The 25904-nt window shown below is 39.2% G+C and overlaps 1 long non-coding RNA gene across 1 annotated transcript; it reads left to right on the top strand.

Annotated features, from left to right (window-relative positions):
* Positions 1–3151: 3151 nt before the first annotated feature.
* LOC134623497 (uncharacterized) lies at positions 3152–4048 on the top strand. Its single transcript, XR_010093346.1, has 3 exons — positions 3152–3261; positions 3691–3726; positions 3922–4048. It is a non-coding gene; the product is annotated as an uncharacterized LOC134623497 (long non-coding RNA).
* Positions 4049–25904: the final 21856 nt, after the last annotated feature.

Here is a 25904-nt window from a genome sequence, read left to right as displayed (position 1 = left end):
GAGGTTAATTATTTGCTGTTTTCTATTGAGCTGACCATTTATTCTTTTTATGTGCTTTTGGTTAGAGGCTCTTATAAAGAGCCGCTCGCGTTCTGTGATTAATGTGCTTGTTAGTTCCTAATAAAGTTCAACTTCAACTTCGTTTCTGATTTTTGTTCTTTGTTTGTTTTCCGTGTCTGGGGAAGTTTATTTACATCTTAAGTTTTCCTACTTGTTGAACCAGGTAATGCAGAATTGATCTGATCTGGAATCAGTGCAAACAAACCACTGAGCAGGTCTGTAAACTGATCCAACCTCCTGCATGTAGAACAGATGGAAGCAACAATCAGACTCAGATAAAACCTTAGTGTAAAGCTGCTCACTAAAAGATCAAACTGACATCCGAGTCTGTTCCTGTAACAAGAAACAACAAAGTCTATAATGAGCAATAAAAGAAAAATAAAGTTTGTAATAATAAATAAATGTTTTTTCTCTCAGTGCAATGTCTACATGAATAAGTCTTCACCTCAAACAAACTTAGATCATCACTGTGCTGTAAGATAAGATTTAAAATTGTTGAAATGTCCTGATTCTGTATAATCTGTTCATTTAAATGAGTTTTTCTGGTTGCTACGTCCCGATGAAGGAGGTTTAGGTGTGTGTGTGTGGACTGGAAGCAAATGGGTCCAGAATAGAATGAAAGGAAAACAGACAGAGGTGTTTAGCAAATTATGGTTTTCTATTATAAATAATCTGACATAAGGAGATGACAACGCCGCTTTATCAATAAAACCAAAAGAAGGAAGCGATCACAACAACAAAGGAAACAACCAATCAACTAAAGAAAGACACACTTCCAGGCGCCCACAGGCCCACCCTGTCACTAGCAGCTCCACTGCTGCTGTTTTGGCCCACAAGCCCAAGCTCCTCTCCCCACTGCTCCACACCACATGCTGGACAATCACAGAATAGGACCTCTTTTGACACCTAGAACACAATGTGGAGACACCAGAGAAACCACCCTCCCACATCCAGTTTATCCTGAGCTTTTATAACCTCAGACCCAGAAGGCCAATGAACAGCAGCTGTGTCCTGGGGAGAGAGAAGAGTGAGAGAGAGACAAAGGGGTGGAGCAAAAGAGGAGGAGGCGGAGAGAGAACACCACACCCACACAAGGGCAGTTTCAGGAATAGAAAATAGGTTCGTAAAAAAAAAAATTTCTGACACTTCTTTTTCTCCAGCTGTTCCCTTGTTTAACTCCAACCAGCATTCAGTTTTTTAGGACTCTTTCTCACCTGCATGCTGCTTTCTTCACACTGCAGCCATCTTTACACTGATATTTAAATTCTTCACATCTTTAAAAAAAATATTTACAAAAGTATTTTATCAGCGAGCAATGGAAAGATTAGCAGACCTGAGCACAACAGGCAAGCCTGGGGCTGTTTGTGTGTTTGGACCTATTTTTGTTTAATGGTATGGACACAATCCCATAGTGCATAGCCAGGTGCAGATGTGTGTCACAAGTTAATCTGCCTATAGGCTATGGCACTTGGCCACAGGTGGCGCTAGTTGACTCGATTCCATTTGAGTGCACACATAGTAAACTGCATGCTTCAGTCATGAAGAAAACGCTGAAATCCGAGTAATAAAACATGTGAGGGGAACGATAACGAAGACAAGATTCTCCTGATCGTTTACTCTTGATGTCCTGTGAAAAATATTTTTGTTCAACCAACATCAGTTAATCTGGAACACCGGCACAAATACGCCCTACTTTGCAGGCCTGTGTTGATGCTCAAGCATGTAGCAATCTAATGAGATCTTCAAACCACAGTGTCTTCACTTAAAGTGCAAAATTAAATTTAAATTCAGTACTTTGTGAAAAAGTGCAACTTCCACCAGATTAGCACAGGCAACAGGTTGTCCCCAGCTCCTTGAGAAGTAGTGATGTGCGGATCGATACTGAAATATTGATTCCTCCTCCAGTCATTTATGTTCTAGAATCGATTCTCATATTAAAATAACAATATTTTAGTAATTTAGTTTGTAATGTAGTTTATCAGTAACAAGAAGACAGTGGAAAGAAATTATCATTCGGACTGTCTACATTGGAGGGAACTACTTCCTCTTACACCTTTCATAGTCATGTGTGAAATACGGCTGTATAAATGTGTTGCAGCCCGTTGGCGTACACACTCACAATGGTTGAGCGTAAATGGAGTTATGTGTGTACGTATTTTTCCTCTGAGGAGGAGGAGAGGGCAGGGGCAGGTGCTGCTGGGGCGTGACAGACATCTCTCAGGAGTCCTTTAGTGCTGCAGCTTCAGCTTTTTTTTTATTTCTATATGATGATTCTGCATTATTAAGTGATAAGAACAAGTAATAGGTTGTCCTGTAATCATTATGACGCCATAATTTGAGACAAAATAAAAGATACAATGAATAAAATAAATTTTTGTACAGAGTATCGAATCAGTATCATCGACACCACCCCGAACTCTTTGAGGCCTTTTTCTCTTTTTTCTCCTCTTTTGCTATTTATTATAGCAGACTTATATGTTCACTCCTCATGTTTTACTATTTCTGCATTTTTTTAACCTGAATTACACATAGACCTGTGTGCTTAACACAGGTTTGGAAGGAGAAGTTAAACCTAATGTTAAACCTGCATTCTTTCTAATGACCAGTAGGGGGTGACTCTGTTCTTTTACACGGGATTGCAGTGAAAGAACAGAGTCACTGCAGTTCATCAAACACATGCATCGTGTAATTTTTCCATATTTGCTTGTGGGCAAAGATCTGATCTAAATCCACTTATTTAGGTTTAGTCACTGAAAACTAGATTTTAAGATCAGGTAGGAACATTGTTTCTTTGGCACTGATGTCTCAGCATACGAATGATGATGAGCAGTCAGACAGCAGCCTTTGTGTAACGTTTAACACAATACTGCATCCCTGGTTTGATTCGTATCTTAGCTTTCAATTTAAAGCTTTCATCAACAAGTTTTTGGATCAAGGTTTTCTACAAAGAACAAAAACAAAAATAATAAAAAAAATTGAAAAAAGCTGTTTGTTAATAGTTAAATTTGTTTTGGATAATTGGATAAATTGTGTCTTTCCATGAAGAATAGTCAATCCTCCACCACGCCTGTCTTTGAACCAATAGAAAGCTGGTGCTCAGAGGAAGAGGGCGGGCTTTACTTGGTGTCAGAGACAGAAATGAAAAAAAGCTCAAATGAGTGAGAAGGACGATGAAGGAAACATCTGTGCTGTGTCTGCTCTGTAAGTAGAATCTCTGTGTTTGTTTGAATTCTTGTACTTTGACTGTCTGCTCTCCTGATAACTGATGATGGAGGAGAAGACATGAAAAACAAATCAGGCTGAATTCAAGTTCAAAACACCACGAGGACCAACTGCAGGTCTGAACTGACTCTTTATCTTTGCTCAGGAGTCGAGAAAACACAGCAGGCAGTGAAAAGCTCAAATCATTCACTCATTATATCAGCACAGCTGCACAGTGGACACATGACTTTACTGTGGGATTTATTTCTTCAGTTGTTTGTTCTCCAAACTTTATTGAAACATGTTGCAGGCATCAAACTGAAAATTAGCAGATAAATCAGAGAAATAAGTTTGTGTGTTTGTCAGTTGTTTGTGTGGAGTTGTTCTTTATGTTCACCTCAAATCAACCTGAGTGTCATTTCTCTTTAGTTCTGATCTCACTGCTGAGCTGCACAACAAACCAAGGTCAGTAACCTTCTTCTGTCACAGTTTAAACCTGAGAAATGCTCACTGATATGACCTGATGGGTTCATGTTTCACAATGGAGCTCACATAAAAAACTGAATGAAATTATTTATTTAACAAAACACCTTTTACGTCATTCTGTTGTTTTTGACAAAAGGCTAACCAATCATCAGTTTTTCATTTTAACCCTCACAGCTCGTCTGACTGTGAGTCCCAGCAGCTCTCAGTTCTTTGAATATGACTTTGTGTCTCTGAGCTGTGAGGAGGACGACAGCTCTGCTGGATGGACTCTGAGGAGAAACACAAGCAAACAACAGAGGACTCAGTGTGGAAGTACATGGAGAAAACCAGCTGGTTCTTCATGTGCCATCATTATTTTCCCATCAGACAGTGGAGTTTACTGGTGTGAGTCCAGAGAGGGTCCCATCAGTAACATGGTTAACCTGACAGTCACTGGTAAGCTGAGTGTGTGGAGTTAGTGTTGATGAAGCTGTGTGTAAATGGATGAAATATAAACTTTTTTCTATATATATATTTTTGCCATATTTCTGTAGCATCAATAAAATTTTGGTGTCAGTTGTGTTTCTCACGTGGGTCTCTGGGTTTTTTAAAGATGTCCTGTGGAAAATCTGATTTGTTGCTGTGTTGTTGTGGCTAACCGACACCCACCTGTCTTTAGTGCACAGCGAACATCAGTCAGCAGCTGCAGACTAAAAATAGCAGGATCATGCAGTGGTTATAACAGTTTCAGCACAGTAAAGGTGTCTGTTTGATGCCAGAGAATTGTTCTCACCTTGAAACCAACCAGCAGCAGCTGACATCCAAAAAACCCACAACAGTTTTATTATTACAGAGCTGAAGGGTTTTGGCATCTGATGAACCTCAAACTCATGAATTGTGACAGCTGTGGAAAAGTATTTGACCACTTCCTGTCTTTGTACTGACATTTTCAAAATAGGCTTGATACCTTTGATTCAGCTGTTTCATTTATAGCATTTGTATCTGGGAGGCAAGTGCACAGGAACAAGTGCAAGTGCAGTCTCCCCAGTGCTTCCTGCTGGATGCAGCATCTACTGAAGAGGAGCAAGCTGGTTTACCAGGAAGGGAAAAGAGTGGGAGCTATTCTTACTATTTAATGGTTAAATGTGCTCGGGGGCATTTGATAAACCGAAAATTTTAAAATGACATGTAATGATGTATTACAACAGATGGTGTGATTTTCTTTTTAGCTCTCTGTTCTAATACAAATTAGTTTTCTAAAGTTTGTGTGGAACATTATCCAATGTAATGCTTCACTTTGACCACATGATGTCAGTATTGTCTCACTGATAACAACAAAAAATCCAACCATGGCCTTGAACCTTGGGGCAGGGCTAGCTCAGTAGGTAGAGTGGTGGCTCCATGATCAGGGGTTCGATTCCCCTGAACAGCCATCTTGAGGTACCGTCTCTACACACTGCGCCCAATGGCTGCCCACTGAGTGAATGGGGTAATTGCAGAGAGGAATTTCCCCACAGGGATCAATACACTTCCTTCTTGTTTGGTGGAGGCCATGAATGTCCATCCTATATTGATATATTGAACAAAAGGCTGGTTACACCCTGGACAGGTCACCAATCTGCCAATTATCAATAACTATCAGTACAGCACAATGTTAGCACAATTCCACAACACTGAAAGTGTAAGATTAAAGTTTTCCTACTTTTCATGCACACCGCTGCATCTTAGACTGTGAGGCTGGTGTTGGTGGAGCTGACTCTGTAAACCTGAAGTCCAAGTTGAAGTAGAAAATAGAAAAAGTAGTTGTGTGACTTTCCATCTCAGATGAAAGTGATAATATTGCTACTGTTGTATACAGGTAACTGTGTCGCTAGATTTAAGGGTTAGCTAAGTCATGCTTAAAGTGGTAAAAGGTCCCTTTAACCCTGGAACACTATCGCCAGGTGATTTACACCCGAGCAAATACATTTACATGATTTCTCTCTCCTGCAGCTGTTTGCGTGTCGAGGAGCCTGTGCCTTCACCAGGGAAGTCTCAAACGTCCCAGGAATGGGTGGACCAAAGACCAGCTTTCCAGAGTCATTATTTTGTTTTAGGAGGGTTTTTTTCATTTTGTTAGACATGGCACAGTTGAAAGTAAAAGAAGACCACTCTAATTGTCATGTGTTGTCATATTTTTATATATTTGATTACTTTTTATTGGTTATATTATATCGGGTAAAAATCACCCAGCAATAGTGATTGTGTTACTATTTATAGCGTTAGTGTTCTAGGGTTAAATCATCATGGTAGCTTATGATGAACACGTGTTAAGCGTAAAAATATTTATACACAAGATTCATGCTTTTCTTCAGCGTTGCTGTTTGTTTTGGGGTTTTTTTTGCTGCAACAGTGTTGAACAGATGAAATAATTTGTCCAATAAGGATAAAAACTCTTTACAAACTCTGGGCTTGATATTAAAAAAGCAAAAATGAAACATAATATAGAAAAAAATGCAGATAAAGGTCAATACACTGAGGTAACATATATACACAACAGCAGTGTAAATTATGATAACACTGATGATGTTGAATTTTATTATTATATTGATGTTCTTTGAACATCCTTATTAGCTCTTTCTGTCACAATATATTTGATTAGGCTGTGTTTTCATTGATTTTCTGAGAAAGTAAAGTGAACCATGTCAAACGGTCACTTTTATGTCAGAGCACACACACAGAGGCTAAAGCTGAAGCCTCATCATCACTGTCACTGTTGTCTCAAACTGGGCTGTTATGTTTGATCATCACCTGCGACAAAGTAAACCTGGTCATGTTGGACTAGCTCCATAGCACACCCCTCAGATCAGTCACTGTAAAAACATGATAATGTTCACATGCAATAAGTAACTTATTATTTGAAGGAATTGATGGTTCAGTTCCACCTGATGGTGGAATTGAACTCAGTGTTAACCACTGTGCTGCCCCACAGAGCGTATCAGAGAGTGAAACACTTATCTGTTTGTTTGTTTATTGAATTATGCACACACATTTGCCTTATTTGCTCATCCACCAGGGGACACTGAAGCTCCCTCAGTAACCTTACTTTTCACAACCTTTACAACCCACACCCGCTTTCACACCTTGGCTCATGTGATTAGAGGATCACCAGGGGGTCCTTTGTCCCTCTTTGGGGGGAAACTCCCACTTGGTTTAAATCTGGGACTCTCGGCCATTTGACCTTAGAACTGAAGAAGCTTCTCGGATGAGAGGTGAAACGTCTTCAAGCAACTTAAAGAAGTCCAGACGCTTTTCTTTGCAAACTCCTTTGACTACGATGACCTGGATGACTGAGAACCTTCACAGACATAACCTTTACTATGTTTTTGCTTAATTTCCAATGTGTCTGTGAAGGTTCTTAGTCATCCAGGTCATCATAGTCTAAGGAGCTTGGGGGGAAAAAAGTGTCTATGCTTCTTTTTTTCAAGTTGCTTGAAGACGTTTGTCTTTGGCGGGGGGGGGGGGGGGGGGAGCACTCCCACAGAGCTTAAGTCTGGGACTCTCCACCATTGACCCTAGAACTGAAGTAGCTTCTCAGATGAGAGGTGAAACGTCTTCAAGCAACTTAAAGAAGTCCAGAAGTTTTTTGTTCCAAGCTACTTAGATTCAATTTTCAATATTTCATTCAAAGTTTTTTACTGTTTGACTATAAACTGTTTTTCACTCAGTGCCAGCTCAGAGACTGACCTGGTCTCTCCTGGTCACACTTTGCTCCTCCTCTCTTCTCTCCTGCTGAGTTTTACCACATTTGTTTTGCTGCCTTTAACTGATCATGCTGACATGTTTCAGTGGAAGAAGAATAAAGAGGAAAATAATAAAACCTTCACATAATCAGAGAAGCTGCTGATTCATTTTCACTCAACCATTTAGTCCTTGATGAAGGTAGTTTTACAGCAGGACACCTGACATGATATGAAACGACACACCCAGATTTCAGCTGTCCCAACAACAAACACTGACTGGTGAACCCATCTGACCACAATATAATAAATGCAGGCCTTTATGAAATGTGACACTCTTTATGTGACTCACTTCACCACAAACACAAAACTGTTTTTAGAGATTCCTTCAGATCCTTTTACAGGAAATGTCAATGCTGAGAATCATTGGAAACAGAGACCGAAATGTTAGTGAACTAAGGTCAAAATGCGACTGTTCATGTATTTTAACTACATTTCACCATGTGGGGTAACAGCCGGCTACCCCACATGGTGAAATGAGTTTTTAAATTTACACAAAATGCAATTTCTCAAGTTTTCTCCACTGAATTATCAGAAAATACATCAAACAATCTCAGCTACTTTAGGTATGTTTGTGGTATTTGTCAAATACACGGGCTAAGGTCCAGTCAGCTGAGTCAGTCAGGGAATGTGGTTGAAACAGTGATGCTATGAAGTCAAACTGGTCTAAGGTGTGTCGTATAAAACAGCTGACTGGGAAATACGGGTTAGATTGTTCACTGGGGCTGTTTAGTGCGGCCAGAGACCAAATCACTATCGTCAAAGTTTGTTTCCTTTCTTTTTTCGATTTGCTCTCAGTGGATCATTTTTCCATCCTGATGATCAGAAGAGTGTTTGAGGGTTTCAGAGATCCTTCAGAACAACAGTAAGTGTTTAAAATGACGTCTTTCAGTCTTTTAGATAATCTGACATGTTGATGAAGTCTGTGAGCTTCAGTGGATTAACAGATTGTTCATGTTAATCCATCTGAACCAGGATTAAAGCTTCACTTTACTGGTTACAGATGAATGTTTTGTGGATTTTGTGTGAAGCATTTGATTTACTGTTGGCTGGTTTAAGCTTTTACTCAGGTACTCACAGAGGTGGAAAGTAATGAAGTACAAATACTTTGTCACTGTGTGCAAGTAGAACTTTCAGATTTTCTGCAATTTTTTTGTACTTCACATGTGTATTTTTTTTCTGGCAACGTTCCACTTTTACTTCCTACATTTTTAAACAAATGTCTGTACTTTCTAGTTCTTACATTTTCAGAACAAGCTCATTATTTCACATCACTGCAAGCTTTTAAACATCACATCTATTTAAGCGTAAACAGTAACACATGAGAAGCAACCTGTAGTATGTATTTGTAGAGAGGAATGTGACTATGACGCACATTAAAGGGTTATTGAGCGCCCAATGGGGATTAAACTGAAAGGGTTAATAAAGAAAGCTGATAATCACTGTCAAGATCTGACCTTAATGAAATGTGACACTCTTTATGTGACTCATTTCACCACAACCACAAAACTGTTTTCCGATTGCTTCAGATCTTTTTAGAGGAAATGTCAACATGAAAAGAAGGTAAAATGGGCCCCTTTACTATTTTTAATGAGTCTTGAAAATTTAAAATCCATCATTCTTGGACTTGGAGTGCTTATGAGGAATTAAAATACTAAAAATAAATAAATAAATAAGGCAACACATTTGAACTCCTACTGCTGTGTATTTCAAGACTGATTCTCTGAAAATATTTGTAGTACAAAAAAAACATCAGCTGCTTTGTAATTAGACTTTAAGATGATAAAGTTTTTACTTTTATGCTGCTCTGCTTTCACAGGGGGTCAGGGAACCTTTGACAGAAGTTGTTTCTATGTTGTGTATGTTTAGTATTAAAACATGAAATTCTTTTACTTTTATCATCATTATTATTATATGATTATAGCATTCATACATAATTTTCTACCACCTTTCTCATTAGACCAAGTTTGTCTAAATTTGTAGACAGACAGAGTTGAGGGGAAATTCAGCACATCAATCCTGTGTTTGAAAAACAAATTCACTTCCTGTCAAATCTCTGCTGCTTTAGGTATGTTTGCGGTATTTGCTTGTCAAATGTACAGGCTCTGAGCCAATCACTTAAGAAGTCAGGGAATGTGGTTGCTAAGGTGATGCTATGAGGTCAAACTGGTCTAAGGTGTGTCATAGAAAACAGCTGAAAGGGAGGTATGAGACTGTTCACTGGGGCTGTTCAGTGAAGGCAAAAGACCAAAGCCGCTAGTCACCGGACCGGCCACAGTTTTCTCCTGAACAGTAGGTGTCACCAGTCACATAACAAGTTGGCATCAGCGCTTTTATTCAAATAGAAAAAGTCTAGACAGGAAGCTAATAATTCAGGGTTTTTTTTGTTTGTTTGTTTTAATTTCTGGAGAGCGTCTCAAGGTTTTTCAGCATCTCCATGGCTAGAATATTTTACTGACAAAATATATAATTGAAAATTGGCCTTAAAACTGAAATGATTGTATACTCGTGATTCCAGCCCACGGATGTGCGTCATCATGTGACGTCCGCTGGGGTTTGGCAAGAAGCGTTTGCTAGCTAGGCTACGGAAATGTTGCACCGAACATTTACTTCGTTCTGCTTGATTTTCTTGTTTGTTGACCTCTTCATGTTTGTCTCGACAGGTAAGATTTAACTATGAGAAACCAAATTCATTTTCACTTTGAAACAAAAAGTAAGATGGAGTATGAATCATTTTTATGTAACCCGGTAACGAGTTACAGTACGTCATTCAGCTTTCAGATTCCAACTGGAAAAATCCCCAATAATCCTGAATTCACCATCCAAGATGGCAGCAGTGACTGTAAACATTAGCAAAAGTTTAAAATTAAAAATCTTGTTAAGCTTATTTAACCTCAGAGGTCTGATGAAGGTCATACTGCGCCGTCTATACTGAGCTAACTTCCTTCCAGCACAATTGGTCAGAAAAGAAAAGAAAACACTATTTATGTTGCTTCTAGCTAAGTAGAGTCCATAGATGTGGATGTACACCAACGTCCTGTTACATGTTGGAGGCCCACCGAATTGTTATTCTGCTGATTATCCATCTGTAACTAGCCATACAGCACAATGCTAACACAGTACCACAAAACAGAACATAAACAATATGTTTGATACAAGTTTTAGTTTTTATACTGTTTGTGTGCACTGCTGCCATGTTGGACTGTAAAGTTGAGGTTGGAGAAGTTTCTCAGACTCAGAATTCTCAGAATTTAAAGTACAAAATTAGGCTGTTCTATTTGAAAGTAATTCTGACTAAGAAGCAGGAATTTCTGACTTCCCATTTCAGATGGAAGAGGCTACTGATCTGTACTACTACTGTTCTGTATTTGCGAGTTGTTAAATACAGTGTACACAGGTTCCTGTGCTGCAGAGTTCAGCATACCGAGGGTATCTTTCAAATATGATATTTTAGTTTACCTCTGAATCAGGATTCTAGAGTGCGACCAATTTAGTTTTACATGTCTCAAGTCTCAGATCTTCAACTAAAATTCACAGAACCAGCAGCAATAGAAGATCAAAACTGCGCTTCACTTGATAAATATCGTTATTAATTAATTTTTACCTTTTCTATTTTACTTCTACCACGATAAAATCACACTTCCTGCACAGCTCTCTCTCTCTCTCTCTGTGTACTTCAAAAACAGTTTTCTATCTCAAATCTCTGTTTTCTGCATTATTTGCTTGCTCATTACGCACAAGTCTGTTGTTGTTTGCAGTGGTGTCAGCCGATGTTTTTTTGTTGTTTTTGTTTTTTACTTAAATGACCTCGGACAAGAAAGTCTCATTTCTGCTGTTCAATACTGAACAAATGTAAACTTTTCAAAATTATGCAAATTGCAAAACGCTTGGCTGTTTCTAATAAAACCTCTATAACTGTGCTCTGCTTCACTTCAGCAGCATCAGGTAATGTTCTTATGTTGATTCATGGTTTTCTTCAGTTTTTGATTTACTGCAGAGTATTTTTAAGGATATCTGCTATAAAAAGCCAGGCCAGGAAAATCTCCTTCATGTTTTTCTGTGTTTTATCCTCGGTTACTTTGACACAAAGGTATCTGCTGTGATGCTTACACCTCTGATGAAGTCTTACAAGTGTCAGTACTAATAAACAGAGATGGGCAGTAACGTGTTACTTGTAACGCGTTACTGTAATCTGATTACTTTTTTCAAGTAACGAGTAATGTAAGGGATTACCATTGCAAAAACGGTAATTAGATTACCGTTACTTTCCCGTAGGAACGCTGCGTTACTGCGTTACTAAAACCGTGATTTTTTGCGAGAATGTCTCATGACAGTGACGTAAGCGAGTGCGACGTTCGTGACAACAGCTGTGTGCAGATCAACAATGGATAATATATCGAGTGCGGGAGAAAGTATGAGCATGCAGCGTTTAAAGCGTGGAAGTACTGACCTTACTTTGAGTTTGATTCCATAAAAAGTGACAAAAACATTAGTGTCTGTTGTGCGTGAGAAGAAAACTTCTTTTTACAGCGAAGAAAACCCCTAAACTTCCAAGCAAGCAGCGAGTGCACTACGACTGTAATGGGAAATTCACAGAGAAACTCACGGATTCTTCCACTGACCGCCGCGGCACACCTGCACCAGGGCAAACGTCCGCCTGCCCCACTCCTGCTTTACAGGTGAAAATAGAGGCCTGATTGTCTGAAATTCATAGCCAGTGCTCTGATATGGAGCCATCAACCTCTCAGGTTATGTCAAACACTGGTCAGGAGACGGCATCAGATAAGGAGCCACAAACGATCGACTCCAAGCCAGAGCCCACTGAAAGTAAAAGGGGGAAAATACACAATTTAAAAACTCTAATTTCAAAGAGAGTGGGTCAACCAGTTTCCCTGGCTATGATACAGTAAAGCTGACAACCTGATACACTACTTTTCTCTCATTTTGACATACTGTATAAAACCACATACTGGTGGATGTTTCCCTGCAGTCATTTGGGTTGGAGCCCCCACACAAAAGACTGTAGAGCAAGCTCTTCGTATGCAGCTGCATCAAAAGTGAGATACCCCTGGGATGCATAAATGCAGATGTATGATGATGCACAGATACTCTTTCCCTTCCTCCATGGGCGGCTGGCAAGTCTGTCTCAGGGATCATCCACTTAGGCATAGCAACCAAAACAACACTATATCAGTCTCACAATCGCAGAACAATTCAATCACTCTTGAGGCATAAGGTCTTTCTTTTAAGACCAGGGCAACTTGAACAACCATCTCCTCTGTGTACCAACTGTTGAGCTGGGATGCTGGCTGCTCTTGGATAAGGAAAGTCTCTCTTAGCTCTTCTTCATTAAAGTGTGGCAGCTTCATGACACCTTGCCAGGGAACTTCCGATGATGATGAATTTAGGGAAAGTACTCTCCCTCATAGTCGCCTTCCATGGGGATGTGCTGCTCTCTGAAGCCACTGTCACCAGGGATTGCCTGTGGCCAAAGAGCATGGTGCATTTTCAGCCAGCTCTTACCATTTAGCATTGGTGGGGATGTGAGATCCCATCAGGTAGGTCTGAAGAATCTCTCTCTGGACAACCCGTTGGTAGTGGTAGGTCATTCCTCTTGTTTAGTCGAGCCAATGAATGAATAAATGAATGTAAACAAAATACAATATAAATATAAATCTCATAAAAGTATATATATATATATATATATATATATATATATATATATATATATATTGTAATATTATATTGTCATATAAGGTTTCTGTGTGTATGATTAAATACAAATAGTGTTTCTCTTATTTGTGCCAACACAAGTTATTCAGGAGGTTTTATATTTTTACATTAGACCAAGTTGGTATAAATTCCCAAAGTGCAGTGGGAGGTTGTCTCTACCTGTGTCAGTGAAACAAGTTCACTTCCTGCTACAGTCACACCTTAGTTTGCATTTTTGAGATCTGATTGTCAAATATCTGAGCTTGCAGTTGGGATAACAGGGATGTGGTTTCTGTGTTTCACAGATCTGTGTGTCTGTTTAAAACGGCTATTACTACGAAATACTAATCACTTCAGTCAGTGTGGTATAAAGGACGCTTGTTACAGTTCATCTTTAGAATTTTATTTTGAAATATTTCCTTTTTAAATCCCCTTTTTCCTCCATCCTGGTGATCAGAAGAGTGTTTGAGGGTGTCAGAGATCATTCACATCAATGTTAAGTGTTTAAAATTAAGTTCTGTGATGAGTTGAGTGAGTGATGCAGACATTTTCTTGTTCTTTTTTCTGATAGTTCGTCCCTTGTTTTGTTCGAACTGTCCAGCTCTGCTGGTGTTTTCAGGTAATAATAACAGTCTATGACTTAACCACTTAAAGTCAGTGATGAACATACCATAAAATTAAGGTTTAATCAAGGTTTAAGAGATATTTGTCCATCTGGTGCTCATTCAAACTCCACACTTATGATTCAGTGTCTCTTAAGAACAATTTGTATCTTAAATAAACTGTGGAGTTTATTATTGTTTTTTGCTTTGTGGTTGCTGAGGCTTTTGTACATTTGTGAATATTTAATCATATGATGCTTTAGAACAGGGGTGTCAGACTCCAGTCCTTTAAATGTGTCCCTGTTGCAACACACATGAATAAAATTAGTAGGTAATTAGCAAGACTGTAAAACTTAACTGCAAGCGGAGGTGGCATCCCCCAACCCTACTCAAGTAAATTTAACTACATTTAAGTGTAAGTGGAAAATGTACTTCTAAAAGTACTTTTATTGCGTCATATTCATGCACTCATGAGCTGCTGCAATACAAATCACATAGCTGAATTGCAATCTCAGCATGCACCCAAGTTCCATGGAGTCTTGTTAATTACCAACTAATTGTATTCAGGTGTGTTGCAGCAGGGACACAATTTTAAGGAGTTTCAAGTTTCAGGACACCAGCCCTCGAGGACTAGAGTTGGACTTTAGAAAATAAAGACTTCAGTTTTGTAAAACAATTCGCATTTGTGCTTGGTTATTTAAAGTGTTACAGCCAAAATGCAGAAAAAATACTTGATGGAATCAAAAGTTTTGATTCCATTGATAGATTTAATCAAAGAGATGGCAGAATAGAATAGAATAGAATAGAATAGAATAGCTTTTTATTGTATGGATAATAAGAAGTACGCACTTGGAGGGCTTTTTTTTGATAAAAATAAAAAGCATTTGATACTGTCAATTATGAAATTCTAATAAAAAACTGGAAAAGTATGGATTTACGGAAGTGGTTTTGGACTGGTCAAAAAGCTACGTAGTGAATAGGCAACAATATGTACATATAAATCATTATAAATCTAATTTGATGGATATTGCGTGTGGAGTACCTTATAGTTCACTATTGGGTCCAATTGTTTATTATGTATATAAATGATTTGCCAAGTATCGAAGAAAAGTTTGTAATATTTGCAGATGGCACAATATATTTTGTTCAGTTGTGGAATTGCCACATGTTTTGGAGTTGATCACACAGGAATTAAAGATTTTAAACTAGTGGTTTGATGTAAATAATTGTCTTTAATCTAGATAAAACCAAATTTATGTTATTTCGAAACCATACGTAAAATATCAAAGTAGAAATATGTGTTGACAATGCATATTTAGTAAAATAAATGAAATTTAATTACTTATGCTCAGGGGAAATTGGCACGGGGCATTGCCGTCCTGGGGAAAACAAAGCAAATCTTGGATCAGAAAGCACTGCACATATTATACTGTGCTTTACTATTACTTTAAATGAGCTACTGTGTTGAGATCTTGGGAAACACATACAGAAGTAACACACAAACAATAACTATAATGCAGAAAAGGGCTATTAGATTAATAAATAATGTGGGGTACAGGGGCCATATAAACGTGCTCTTTATCAAAATGCAAGCAGTAAAATTTCAGGATTTGGTGAAGTTAAAACGGCACAAATAATATATAAAGTAAGAAATAAAAAGCTACCAAAAGAAATCTGTAAATTGTTTATAGAAAGAGAAGGGGGTATAACTTAAGAGGTAAATGGAATTTAAAAATACAAAGTGCTAGAACAACTTTAAAAATCTATCTCAATAGCAGGAGATAAATACGGAGCCCCGCAGGGGACATGGGAGAAAAAAAAAATTAAGACGGACTTTTGCGAGATCTCGCAAAAGAAACTCGGGATCTCGCAAAAGTTTTGCGAGATCTCGCAAAAGAAACTCGGGATCCCGCAAAAGTTTTGCGAGATCTCGCAAAAGTTTTAGCCGCATTCGGAGGCCGCTAGGTCGAGGCCGACCGGGAGGTCGAGGCACGACGTGCCGGGAGAGCGGTGTTCCTCCCGGCTGTAGTAGGTCTCGACCTCCCGTTAGCTTCGAGATGGTGGGTGTCAGATCTCCGAAAAACGTCGGAGCACTTTTGCAAATATGTGATGTCTTGTAAACCGAGCAGATATTTGACATTTACACAGCTACATTCACGCCTCAAAATATCTTAAAAGTTTATTTTGTGACCCAGAAAGAGTAATATTACGACTAAGTAGCTGCCGCCATTGTTGGAATTCAACTTTTGTGGGATCTCGCAAAAGTTTTGCGAGATCCCGAGTTACTTTTGCGGGATCTCGCAATAGTTTTGCGAGATCCCGCAATAGTTTTGCGAGATCCCGAGTTACTTTTGCGAGATCTCGCAAAAGTCCGTCTTAATTTTTTTTTTCTCCCATGTCCCCTGCGGGGCCGTAGATAAATATGGAACAGTCTAACAGAAGAAATAAAAGATAACATAACAACATAAAACAGCTTAAAATAAAATATAAAAAACTAATTTTAAACAAATATAAGAATGTTTTGGTTTGTTTGTTTCAGTATTTGTGAATCTGCTAATTTACATATTCTGTCTTTTAATATATGAATAATATATTGTCATGATTTTTGTTTTAAGATAAGTCAAGACTCTATTGATCCCACGGCAGGGAAATGTTCGCGTTACCTCAGCCTAGGTACAGATATCAGAAGGAAAATACAAAAATACATTGTTTGTTTGTTTAATTTAAGACTAAAAGAGAACTAAATGAATGAGAGGTAACATTTACGGGGGTAGGACCAAATAAGTGTATACTTCTGCCTACTCCCTTTCAAACAAAAGAATGGAATGATATTATGAAATGGTGATTGTACACATTTGAAAAAAAAAACTGTACTGAACTGAAGTGCTTTGGTCTTTAGCATGTAGCTGATGACTAATGGATGAGAGCGGTTACGGAGATTAATCAAGAAACACTAAGACCTGGTTTAGTTTTCACCTCATTTCTTATGACTCACTTTCTGATTTTTGAGCACAGACGTCATTTTAATGTGACTTCCTTAAGAGACAGTGAATTGGGAAGTGTGGAGCTTGAACGAGCGGAAGGTAAAATATTACAGCTTTGCTTGAACCTTAAATTTAGCCTCATGTAGCTAACGTTTAAAGTCATACTCTACTATTTACTGAAAACACCATCAGACTTGGCTATTTAGAACAAACCTGGTGTCAGATCATGAGAAATAAGAACTCGGAAATGTCTGCTGTAACTGCATCACTCTGCTTGACTTTACTGTTTTTTGGCATCTTCATGTTTGTCTCCACAGGTGAGGTTAATAAACCAAAGGATGTTTTCCCTCTGAGATAAAGAGGGACAAATTGTACCCTTGTGGTTTACATGGTGCCAATACTTCCCAAATAACTAGTTTCACACTGATTTCATTTGTTTGTGTCAGTGAACACATCACGAGGCTGTGTGGAATCTGTACTTGTTTTATTGTATAGTTAGCATGTTTGTTATTGGTACCACTGCGGGGACTGTCCGTCTGCCTAAAGTGAGCTCTGTTGTTGAAATAGTGGCAGTGCACAAATTACGTGCTTTAATCGGTCTGTGCCATCTGTTGCTCATGTTGTTGGTGTCTGTCAGTCAGCCGGGGAGCAGAGCAAAGTCTAACATACAAAAACACTCCCGAGTTTTAAAAACCAAGACAAATGTCACTACAGTCACAGCCTGTGCTTTTCGTGCTTTATCGTGTTTTTTAGGTTCTATTGTTCTCGGTGAGCTCCACTCCACTTCCTGCTCTTTTTCAGCCCACTTGCCAGCCAATCAGCATTCACACATGGCTTGCATCATCAGCTTCTACCAATAGACAGCTAACATCTTGGAGAACTGGAGAACTGTAGATCTGGGCTGACCCTCCTCAACCAAAAAGTGCATACAGATTCATTTGTGGGATCATAAAACCAGCTTAATATGTGTGGAGACTTGTTGGACCACTGCAGGATAGAACTGGCCTAAATCCTCTGTTAAAAAGACAGCAGGGGTTTGATTGACATTATACTTCACTCCTTAAAGCGCACAAAAAATGTAAGATGGTCAAGGAGGAAGTTTGTAAGGCCCAAGTAAGCTGTCCACACTCTTTTTGAGCACGAGAAAGTGTTTTTTCTTCCCCGGAGGAGATCACGTTTAATCGGTTATAACACGGGGTGAGAAATATAAGTCCAGACATGTGTGGTATCCACAGAAACCTCTGAATCTCAGCTAAAATGTCATATAAACCATTTCTACAACCACCAAACACACCGAAAACAAGCCGCGATTAAACGAGCAGTTACGTAAATGCACAAAAGTCCGCTAAACAAACAAAACCGAACCAGAAATTCTTCAGACTTCATGTAACCGGTTAAAGATAGGCTGGTTAGCTCCCAGAGGTATCACTGACTGCACACACCAAGTTTCACCACGATCAGACCAAAATTCACTGAATGAGCCGCAAAAGAAGACCACAAAAACACACAGCGGCGCAAATGCGCTAAGACAGAAATTGGCTTACCATCCCGATTTCCTCCGTTATTTTTGCCGGTAGCCGGTAGCCATGTGATTGCTGGTAGTTACCATGCCTACCTAGCTGCATCAGAGCCATTTTTCGTCAACAACCTCAATTTTTGACCCACCTACAGACATGTGACTGGACAGACGCCACATGCAGTAAATTTGGGCCCACGTGGGTTTTGGCATTACAATGTCTGATTGGTTGAAGTGACGTGAACGTGGCATCGTTACTTTGAATCTATTGGCTAAAACGATTAAAAAGAGGTGTCAATCATGCAAATTGACCAAAAGAAACCAAAGTTACAGCCCCTCGGAGTTTAAAGGGCCAGAGGCCAATGAAGCGCTCTATACGCACGGCATTAAAGGGCCATTACCATGTAAACGTGTGGTTAATTCTTCCAAAATATATATTTTTAAAAACCATTTTTAGGCCTGTTAATAAAATTTATTACTTTCTGCTCTTTAATACCTAAAAAAATCAACTGGCATGGTGTCCAATTGTGTGCCAGAATTGGGCATTTTTGTACAACGTCTGGATATTCATATATTGACAGGGCTGTAGTTTTTCACTGTTTCACTTTAGAAACATAAATCTTTGCACAGATGATGCTTATATGTTGGTTACTGGATTTCTGGAACCAAATGTGATCTGAGGCATTTTTTTAAAGGGTTATATGCTAAAAATTACAAAAAAAAATTAGGCGAGAATAAAATCTACTTACTTTTTCTCTGTTCCAGTCTCAGTAACTTTGACACAGTAATATCTGCTTTAATATTTACACCTCTGATTAAATTTCCCAAGTGTTAGCTTTATTTTGATACCAAGATTGTAAGGACAGAGAGTTTGTAATTGCAGAGAAATAATCAATTTAATTTGGGCATTACATTTTCGAGCAGGAAGCTCAGAAACCCCCTTGGGGCTTAAGAGGTTAAGGATACCAATGGTATCAATGGTGCAGGATAATGAACAGGTGGATATGACCGCGGCGGATATTGCCAGTACCTGAGCAGTGCACCAAACTCCTTCTCTAGTGTGGCAGGTGCAGGCTATAATGGTGTAGATGCCTATGGCTCTGACTGAGCCGTCTGAGACGCCGGCTGATGGTGCCATTATGCTAACTGTATTATTTGATGATTTTGACATCACATCCTACAGTTCTACACCTTGATTTTTCAGCTTTTGTTGCGCTGCAGCTGGGCTGAAAACATGAGTCTAAAATCAATGTTGCAGGTTTACTGCAAGACATACTGACAGACAGAGGTAGTTATTGCAACTGTTTGAAAACTTGACTTTGTGGAAAAAACTATTTTGAATGCTTGTCCTTGTCAGTGCTTAAGATTTGTTATTCTTTGAGTGGCAACACCTATCCCTATACATTCTATACAATGGCATCTTAAGGCATCATAGCAATAGCTAGAGGCTGCGGTGAAGCAGAAGGAACAGGCTATGTTGATAAAAGAGGAGGAATAAAGGCCACAGGAGTTGTAGATGCAGAGGCCTGTAAAGGCACAGCTCCAAATGCAGTTACCATAGTTAATACAGAAGTGTCCACCTGCACTTGAGGGACACTGACTTGGTTGTGCTGCATGCAAAGCCTGATGCAAGAGGTAGGTAAATTCCTTGTTGCCATCCTTGGACTGGGAAGCTGAACAAGGTAACTCTAAATGAGGGAGCAGCCTGATTGGCATTAGGTATCAGGATGAAATTCTTGGACTCATTGTCATACCCTAAACTGGTGCAGTGGGTCCTGGGTCCCTCCAGGTGCATAACAGTGCCTGGCATGCGGTGAGATTATGCAGGCAGCTGCTGGAGAAGGATGAAGAAAATTACACCATTGACTGGCCCCAACTCTCGCCAGCTAAATCCAACAGAACACCTCTGAAACGTCATGTTTCTCTCCATCTGACTGTGCAGGAGCTTGGTGTTGGATATGCTAAATGAAATGTTGCTCATTTAGTGATTTTCTGCTCTGAGGACTCAAGGTGCTTTAAACAACATGCCTCAATCACCCATTCAAAACAGTATATATATTTGCTGGTTTCTGAGCCGTCCATTTTGCTTAAAGATGACTTGAACAGACCCTTAGCGCTAGTAACAAACAGAGGTGGGTCAAGTATCCAAAAATTGTACTCAAGTAAGAGTAGCATTATTTTACAATATTATTAATCGAGTAAAAGTGAAAAGTAGTCGTCCAAAAAATTACTCAAGAGTAAAAAAGTAGTGAACAGACTACTCAAGTAGTGAGTTACTGGTTGTAATGTGTGATTTATTTTTTAAATAAACGCTATCATACAAACAAAAATAAACAAATATACAAATTTTATATATGTAAAAACATTAAGAAATTAAGGCACAACAATTCCGAATTTCCAGATTTCAGTTTTTCACAACATAAAGCTTTTTTAACCAATACATACAGTAAATAATATAAATATATGAACAGTGCAAACCATTTCCAGTGACAAGATGTGCTGTATACTGTATAGTTACTTGTACTCCAAATCGCACTGCAGCCTCAGAAAAAACATTAGAATGAGGCAGCTCACTTTACCACAAACTATATGGGAGTGCATCAATCTCTGCATATTTAGCAAAAATGTGCCATATCTTCACTCAGTAAGATGAACTTCAGCAGCAGTTTGCTCTCAGGGTTCTTGCTGTGAAGCTGTAATGGTTCAGCAGTGAACAGGAGTCTCACACAGTCTTTTACAAGCTCCAGATGCAGGAAGAGCTGTATTGACTTTGACTGACAGCTTCTTGATGTGAGGAAAACTATGCAAAAGATCAGGGGTCGGCAACCCTGGGCACTCGTGCCAAAACGCCCACGGAAAAGGGTTAACTAAAAAGAGAACTATATATGGAAAAAAACTTTTGACAGCTGGCAAGTCAAGCTACCACCAGACTTTCCCTTTCCCTACTTTCACCGTTTGTCTGCGCTCCTCCCTCTCCTGACTACCTGTAGCTGTTCTCCAAAGGTTGATTCTGTTCATCTGGACGTAGCGTTTTCAGTGGGAAAACGCTACGTCCAGATGAACAGAACAGAATCAACCTTTGGAGATTTACTTACCTGGATGATTGAGCATGCATCAAGACCTGTAGCTGTTCTTAGTTCCAAGCAAAACCCAGGAGCAAGAATAAGGTTAAGGAGATTGTCTAGAAGGGGCTGTAGGTCTGGTGTCCAGGCTAAAAGGAAACGCACCCAACAGAGGGGATTTCTTTCACTCCATGTTGAAGAACGTCTCCGGTATTTGATACTGGTCCCCCTCCAGGACACGGATAATGCCGATCGGTTACCGCCTACCCGGCTTTTCATCACGGGCAAACAGAACAATTACCTGGATTGAGGTACGGGTTAGATGTTGTTCGTGGCTTTTGTAGTGAAGCCAGCGACCAAACCAAGGTCACTGTCCTTGGTTTGGTCACTTTTTTTCTTCATTTCTTCTATTTGCTCTCAGTGGATAATTTTTCCATCTTGATGGTTAGAGGAGTGTTTGAGGGTTTCAGAGATTTCTCAAAACAACAGTAAGTGTTTAAAATTAAAGGTTTGAGCTTTTCAGGTGATCTGACAGGTTGACTGAAGTCTGTGAGCTTCAGTGTATAACAGATTATTAAAAACCATTAACATTAAAATTAACATTAAAAATCTTTTATCCAGCTGAACCAGGATTTAAATCTTCACTTTACTGGTTACAGATTAATATCATGTTGAAAATGTGTAAAGCATTTAGTGTTTAATAGCTTTTACGCAGTTACACTTAAAGGTAGGGAGTACAAAGATTTTGTTCAAGTACTTAAGTGGAATTTTCAGTTATCTGTACTTGAGTATTTATTTTCCAACAACTTTTACTTCTACTCACTACATTTTGAAACAAATATCTGTACTCCTAACACTTTCAGAACAGACTCGTTGTTTAATGTCACTGCAGGCCTTAAAAAATCAAACCTTTTTGAGCCTAAACAGTACCACATAAAAGGCAATCCTATTCATGTATTAATTACAAGGGCATGTCGCATAAAAAGATGTGAAAGAGGCAAAATCATGTACCATGTCAGAGATTAAAGTGGGTTGGTTTCTCATGATCGGCAGTTAGCTGGTTGTTATGGGACCACTCTCTAGGACTGTGTAACTTGGGTCTTAGAGCTTGTACTTTTTATTAGGTTGTACGCAAGTCATGCGAATTAATTTAATTTAGGTCATGTGACTTCATGACATCGAGATCCCACATTTCCGTATTTAGCTTGGAAGCTAAATACAGAATAAATACGGAAATGGCTCCTCGAACATTTGCTCCGCTTTGCTCCATTTCACTGTTGGTCGGTGTCTTCGTGTTTGTCTCAGCAGGAGAGATTTAACTTTTTGGAAACTAAAAGAAATCCCTACAGAGATAAACAGAAGGAATGAGTGACGAAACGTTTTCCCACAAAACGCTACGTCCAGATGAACAGATTCAACTTTTGGAGAGAAGGAATGATGGTTTGTAATTGTGTTTAATTTTTCTGTGGGAAATTTCATGATTACGTTCAACTTTAGAAAGTGAAAGACACCTGAGTTCACAATCCAAGATGGCAGCAGTGCTCGTAAATATTATTGAAAATGTAAAATTTTAGTCTTAATCTCAATTGTGGGTTGGAAGTAGCCCCTGAGCTAACACTGTCAATTAGCATTTGTGGGAAAAGAAAGGAAAACACAATTTGTTTTGCTCCTGAGCTATGTCAGAGTCCCCACCCATGGACTCCATTAACACCCCTATGGCAACATAACTATCAATGCTATCAAAATCCCCCAACAGTTTAAGTACAAAATTACAATCCCAAGAAGTTTTCAGTGGGAGAAATGTTTGATCACTCATCCAAGTGACTTCTTCAGTCTCAGCTGACTGCAGGTTTCCCCCAATCTTATAAACAGTACATTTGCCCAAACTCCAAAGCCCTAAAAAGGGCTTTGGAGTTGACATCACGCCACGGAGCGCGGCGCCATTTTCGGGGTCTACGAATCAAAAGAGACACTGTGTTGGAACGACGTCGACAAGAATCATGCTTAAAAGCAGCTCCAAAGAAAACGGACGGTATAGAGACCGATTGCGTCCAGAGGCGAAGTGGTGGTACATGCAGAAAATAGCGTGCATTGGAAATGTAGACCCGTATGAAACACGGCCGTGGAGTAGAAACCCTGAAGACCAACCGCTACTGACGTAGCCTGACATATTTTCGTACCTTATCTGTGCAGTCAGCGAGTACAAGTCGTCATTCAAACAAAGGTAAGTCAGCTCGAGTACTGCATGTGAAATGCGTTTGATTTTCCCAAAACATTCAGATTAGTGCAGCATAAATTCATTCAAGAGGGGAAATTACAGTGAGAACATGTGGAGGCTCTGTTAGGTGGATAACATAGTGAGTTCAGTGCATTGATGTGACATTGTCCTGAAGGATTTAGTCATTCTTTATGGTTAAAGAAATTGCAATAATTTATTCATATTTATTATAAATAATTTAAATATACATCTTGCTTCAATATTTGTATCTTTTGTCACTAAAAATACATTTTATTTTAATTTTATACATTGATTAATGACCTGCAGAACTCCTTATCATATTAAGTGATTCATAATTGTCACTTTATGCTTTCTCCATCTCTAAAGTGATTACATCTTTGCATTACATCCTTTAGGTTCATTTTCTGCAGGCAGGTTTCTGACAGAGAACAGGCAGATTTACCCTATAAAATGCAGCGTTTTATAGATGGACACATAAAGAAATGAAAAATTACTTGTATGTGCTAACTTTCTAAACACTTTGTTACATTTATGATAAAGTAGATAAAACACATTTATGTCGGCCTTGGCTCATAGTTCTTGTCTTTAAATGAACTTTGTCTGTGTGTTTTTCAGGTGCTGCACTCTCAAAAACTGAATGAACAGCATGGCAGCCATGGGTCACTGTGAGCATCACAGGAAAGGTTGAAGCCGCCCACTGCACCTGTATGGCCGGAGTCGTGGAGACCTGCAGCCATGTCGCTGCTCTTCTATTTAATGTAGAAGCAACAGTGTTGATCCGTGGCACAAGGACTTTTACAGATGAACCTGCATACTGGGTTTTGCTGGGTAATGTGACCAAGATACAGTCAGAGGTTGGCCATAAGATAGACTTCTCCTCTTCAGCTGCCCAAAAAAGGCTCTTGATCAAAACATAAACAGACCATCCGTATTGAAAGGTAAAAGGAGCCGTCCTCAAAAAAGAAAAATCCCACCTGCTACTGTGGAGGAGTCGTCTCTGCTATAATGCCATAATGTTTTTATATAGGGGTCTAGATTTACGCCTGAAGTGCACTGTCATGTAAATAATTTGCATTTACTGAATATGTACTGAGTACCACTGTTCAAAAATTGAATAAAGAAACAAAATAAGTTTTGCCTCTTTTTTTATTATTAAAACCACTTTATAGAACATCACATCAGTTACAATGTAGAATCCATGTCATTTATAGTTTATAAAAGACAAAATGTTTACATAAAATCATGACAGTGTTTACATGATATCACCCACTACTAACATTATTTACTGTATCTTTTGAAAAAAAAATACCACTATTTATACAGCAAAAGACTTAAGAATATTTAACAGGAGCAAGTTTCATTTTCCCTGGTTTTACTATAACACTGTTCAACAAACGCAGCAAACCTTCACCATCTTATCCAGAAGGGTCACCTCTTCACCCTCACATGGAAGAAGTAATCTGATTGGCATGGTGGTATGTTTGAAGCAGGTCCCTTATGTAGCGCTGGAACCCATCACGATGCGTTTCATCCATTTCATAGGCTGGTTTGCCTGCAATAATGCCAAATAATTAGAAACTCTATAAATAGAAGGTAGCTCTGCAAAATCACTCAGTAGGATGTTTGTTCTAATTTGCTATGACCTCAAATAAAACTAATAGGCTATAAAGAGTGATACGAACATATTTAGAACTTACCGGAATGAAAATGTCTGGAGCACCAACAGATATTTGGAGATGGAAGAGAACTGGATATCAGCTCGTCTCACAGCTGCTATCCAGGCTAGACGCCTTCGTTTGGTAACATCCGATACACGAGCGGCCTCATGTTGCTTCCAGGTTGGGAAAGAATGAAAAGATAAACCATTTTCAAGCTTATTCTCTTGCCGGTTGTGCAATCGAACATTGCAGCCGACCACACAGCAAATATGAACCGTGGCTGTTGTGTGTGCCTTTGCTCCCTTTTCACTTGCGCTAGACCCCCAAAATGGCGGATGGGGCCAAAATCCTTTCCACGCCACCCCCGTGACATCACGCTCCAAAGCCCTTACAGTACATTTGCATAATGACTTGAAACCAGCCCACTGAAGGAACAATGGGCTGTTAGTTTAGTTTGGGGAATGGCTGCAATCACAGCATTGTACGATGGTGAAAGATGTACACTTAGGCCCCCTCCTCGATTCAGAGATGGTCTTTCCCTTTTCACGTACAGTGGCTTGCAAAAGTATTCGGCCCCCTTGAACTTTTCCACATTTTGTCACAGTACAGCCACAAACATGAATCAA

This window comes from Pelmatolapia mariae, unplaced genomic scaffold, assembly GCF_036321145.2.
Source record: "Pelmatolapia mariae isolate MD_Pm_ZW unplaced genomic scaffold, Pm_UMD_F_2 NODE_ptg000689l+_length_31140_cov_1, whole genome shotgun sequence".
Classification (NCBI taxonomy): Eukaryota; Metazoa; Chordata; class Actinopteri; order Cichliformes; family Cichlidae; genus Pelmatolapia; species Pelmatolapia mariae.
Note: the sequence above shows the minus strand (reverse complement) of the source record. Positions and strands in the feature narration are given on the sequence as shown.